General features: G+C 31.2%; 1 protein-coding gene across 2 annotated transcripts in view; it reads left to right on the top strand.

Moving 5' to 3' along the window:
* The window catches only part of GRIA2 (glutamate ionotropic receptor AMPA type subunit 2), a 183,374-nt gene extending 181,982 nt beyond the window's left edge, over nt 1–1,392 (top strand). For both annotated transcript variants that reach the window (XM_070474940.1, XM_070474941.1), the window contains one exon: nt 1–1,392. This exon is cut by the window's left edge and continues 1,210 nt beyond it. The gene's annotated coding sequence lies outside the window, so the exon portion shown is untranslated.
* The last annotated feature ends 3,434 nt before the right edge of the window (nt 1,393–4,826 follow it).

The following is a 4,826-nucleotide window of genomic DNA, read 5'->3' as shown; positions in this document are numbered from 1 at the left end:
GTTGATCAAATTCCATAAACTAAATCTGAGTTTTTGTTTTAAAATGTTAAGAGCTGGCATAAATCTTATATATTATGAATAATTTAAGCACTTTTGAGTCACCTGCAATACAGTTTCTTCCAATTGTCATCAATATAAATGACCTTAAAATAAATATTTTTTATACTTTTATTTCTTGGGTAGAATAGCTATTTTAAAATGCCCAGTGTGGCTAAAACACATATCTGTGACTCATGACTAAAGATCTTGTATTTCTCTTGTTGAGAAATTTAAAGGATCTATCTTTCCCTTCATTAAAGACCATTTATTTCCACTGATGCCCTTTATAGTATAATTAGTTCAGAGTTTAAAATTATTAACATTCAGTCATAATTTTTAATATTTTTATTCTTGCTATCTCTGCAGGCATGCACTTGGTGTTTTACTAAGTGTCTTGAAAACATTCTTATTTATTATATATCACCAAGGGAAAGAGAAATGTGGAGTCTTAATAGCAATCACTTGCATGAAAAGTGGTGGTGTGAGGTATCATGATATTCTTCCTTAAATTTAGCTGTCCCTAATCACAAATTCCAGGCTAAAACAATATAATTTTAGTGCATTTCTCCTCATCAGGAATGTTGGAGTTGCATTTTAAGTTTAAATCATCAATGCTAGAATGACCAAATTGCAGACTAATTGTTACCATATTATACTTAAAATGATTTTTAAAAATGAAAAAGATGACAATATACAATCAATGCTATTTAATGTACCTCTGGGCCTACTCTTCTACAAATTGTAGCTTATCAATTTTTCTCTGTCAAGCTTGAACTAATGTAAATAATTGAAATAATGTAAAGTTATATTTTCATGTTTTTATAGATACAACATGACAAGAATACATAAGTGTAAGAGTATTTCAACTATGGATAATGTTGATTGGATAATGCACATCTCAGTTACAAGCAGTAATCATAGTATAATATCCATGTAACGGTGCATCAATATATTGTTATATAAATATATCTGTGTGCATCAAGTGAAATGTGGTCAAACAAGAGTGATGACAGCTGTCTAAAGGTTTTTTTATTCATTTTATATAAAAACTGTTATGGAAAGACCAAAATGTTTATGAACTATTCTTATGTAAATTTACAACTGTCCTTTACTGTACTTTTTTGTTTACAGTATATGGTACCTTATTTTCTGCTGTGTTAAGTAGATGTCAGGCTCCAAGGAGACATACACTTTCTACAACTTCTATTGAAGATATTGGAATTTCCAATTTTTCATGTGTACTATGTCAGAAAATGCTTTTGATTTTATTTTTAAATCTAACATCGGATGGCTTTTTCGGATGTTGTAAAAACTTCAGTCATACATAAAACATGTTCTTAAAAAAGACAAAGATCTTTATTTATTTTTATGAGATAGTTCTTAAACCTAATAATAATGAGAAACAAAACAAACAAAAAAGTACTTACGTGTAGTCCCAAACAAACCCAGTGTTTCTATTCAACAAGGACCTCCTTTGCCCAGTGTATACGTTAGCATGGTACACTTGTAATAAAGTAGAAGTAACTTTTTTAGCTAAAATCATTAACATTTTCAACATTCTTAGCTTACAATCACTAAGTGTTTGGGGCATATGTAGCTATTAATTTTGTTCCTCATTTTGCACTGTGTTTTGTTAGCTCAGCTGCTGTTATAACCAGAGCAGAAAAGTAACTTGCTTTAAAAATTCCACAGTGCAACACATTTCCAGGCATACGTGTTTCCAAAAAGTGCTCATTTCTTGTTTTACTGAAGAGAGTATTGATGAGAAACTAAAACTCTTGCAACTTTGTCTTTCTACAAAGATGATCATCTTAATATTTAGACAGTGCTTTAAAATATATTCTGAAATTAAGCCATTTTAGTCCTTCAAAATTGCATATTAAAATTTCTTGTATAAAATTTTGCAGTTTGAATATATTTAATGTTTCAAAGTTGAGTGTACTAATGCTCTGCTTAAATATACAGTAATCTTAACATTCTGCAATCATAACTTTGCAAATACTGTAAATATTTTGGTGGTCATGGTAATAAAAAGAGCAAATGAAGAGAAACAACAACATAGTAACCCTACAGGATGATTTTAATACACCACCTTGACAATACCATTAAAAAAATTGCTGAAAATAATTAGAAAACTATAAAATGTGATTTTCCTCCCAGTTTTCTATTTCCTATCTCATCATATGCTAGAGTTATCGGCCTCGGAAATATAAACAAAACTCAATACTTTAATGCCTTAAAAGGTATGTGTGGGTCTTTATACCTGTTTTAGATTGGGTAAGAGTTTATTTATTAGAGAGCCTGCAATTCTGTTGTGTATAATGAGGTGCAAATCAGGTAAATATTCCATTTTCCTCTAATTGAAATGAAATGAGTAGGTGTATGGATTGAATTAGTTACACATGTTCTATATTGCCAATTTTAATTGATGATGTAAGGTTTATTAGTAATATACTATGAACTTTGGAGAGTTTATTGATTAAGTCCCACAAATTTTATATGAACTCTTTGTTGTTGTTTAGTCACTAAGTCTTGTCTGACTCTTTTGTGACCCCATGGACTGTAGCCGCCAGGCTCCACTGTCCATGGAATTTCCCAGGCAAGAATGCTGGAGTTGGTTGCCATTTCCTTCTCCAGGTGTATGAACTCTAAATAAGCTTATTAAAAGAAATCGAATGATATAAACACCTGCTTAAAAGTAGAGTACATTTTGTGCAATGTGTTTCAATGCTAAAAAATGGTTTATTTTTAATCACCAACATTAAAGATGGGTAAGTATAAATGAATCATCATGATATTCTGAATGAGAATTTGGGGTTGCACTAAATGTTTTCTGACAGTTGTGTCAGATTTTTTAAAAGGGATTCACCCTCATAATATGTTGCTTGGACTAGATCATGACATTGGGAATTCTATTAGGTACTAATCAATAAATTATACTTCTCTATTTCTGTATTTCAAACAACTCATAGATATCATGTGGTACTCTTAAGTACATGAAGGTTCAAACATATTTACATAAAAATGAAGATATTCAAGCCCAGCGACTAACACAAATGATCAAATATCCGATGCAAGTAGGAAAGTGCCTGGTATAAATCTAGATCATAAGAATTTGTGTGTTTATAATTTTTTTCCTCCGTGCTTCACCATTTTACATTCTCTTCCTGTTCTTAGGCAATTTTTCATGTATTTTGCTTCTAATGGTAGCTAGTTTTAAAGTTTCATTCATCTCACCTTTGGCTTTTATTTCATGCTAACCCATCTACTTCTGGCTTGTCTTTCCTGAGATTTTTCTTTGAGGTCACTTAGAATGCAGTTCATTTTGTCAAAGGTAAGACAAGAGAGTCTCAGAGTCTTCTTAATAACCACAAAAAATGACTAAGAATTTCTAGAGTGAAGTAAAAATTTCCTGTCAAGCTGTATTTCTGCATCACTGGCATATTCTGATTCAATAATTGCAAATTTGTTATATTCCTCCGTGTACAACTTACAGAATTTCTGTAGGAAAAGGAAGGCTCTTCCATCTTTAATATGTTTGCTCATCAGAATTCCTTCTTTAAGTCACTTTAGAATGAAAGCAAGTCAATTTTCTATTTTAATTCTACCCTCGAGCACTTCCAGATTATTTTTAAATTGTCTTTTTTCCCTACTAGGTATTCGTCAGTTTTGCTATTTCAGAACCAAGTTCCTTTTTGGATATGCATAAATGCACTGTTAGTTCATTGGATATGCCTGAATTCATCACAATTTGGTCATGTTTCTTTCTTTTTTTCTTCCTTTTCAGGTTCATGTGCCAATTTCATTTTATTGTAAATTGGAATGTGGGGGAGTGGATTAACCACTTGGGAGGGAGTCAAAACCAGGATTCTAGCTTTTCCTGCCTTTGTTCACGTCTCCCTTGGTCTCTTGTCTTCTCACCTGGAGGATGTGGATGCTAGGACTCTCTCCTGGGATGATGAAAGGAAATGTAATATGATCAGTTAAAACATAAGGCAACATTTTCTCTTCTTTAGAAAGTAAAGAAATGAGTTCCTGCATTGGGGTTCCACTTGGTGCAGAAAAATCAAGTTCAGTATTCAGTTCCAAATTTATTTTATTATCTCAAGACATTCACTAATTCTGTTATGCATTCATTCAGTCAAACAAGTATTAATTGAATGTATCTTGAATAAATAGACATTGAAGGAATGGAAACCTTAAACTGGAAACCTTAAATGGAAACCTTAAACTGGAAACCTCTATTCTGATGATTAGGAATGATATTTTCTTTAAAGCATGTGGATTTTGATCCCATCAGATTAGAAATAATCTGAGTATGTGGATAACTCTGACAATTAAGAGTTATATCTCTGTGTCCAACAATTTTTAACTCAAGACATTCAAACTTTAATTTAGAGTAGATATCTGATAACATTCATCAACAATCTCTTTAAATATGGACTCAAAATATTTTCCTCTCTCAAAAAAAACTTGTTTCATAAATTGTGCTTGTCCATAAATTTGACAATCAATATTTCTATCTCTGTTTTCAAAGAGTAAGTCCATTAACAAATACCACAGCTTAGTAGTTATAAATTGTTGCCATCTACATGACTATGGTATATCTCTAGAATCTGTTTCTTTGGATAAGAGTTTATTCAAATATCATTCAGTATATTTTTGGTCAGCAGCTAAAAAGCATCTGACATTTAACCTGTAACAAAAATTGAAGAAAATATATTTTAAAACAAGCTGGTAATTTCATATCTACAAGCCTGTCAATTGAGAATTTATTCATAAAAATT

This window comes from Odocoileus virginianus, chromosome 12 (assembly GCF_023699985.2).
Source record: "Odocoileus virginianus isolate 20LAN1187 ecotype Illinois chromosome 12, Ovbor_1.2, whole genome shotgun sequence".
Lineage (NCBI taxonomy): Eukaryota > Metazoa > Chordata > Mammalia > Artiodactyla > Cervidae > Odocoileus > Odocoileus virginianus.
This window is presented reverse-complemented; position numbering and strand designations above follow the sequence as displayed.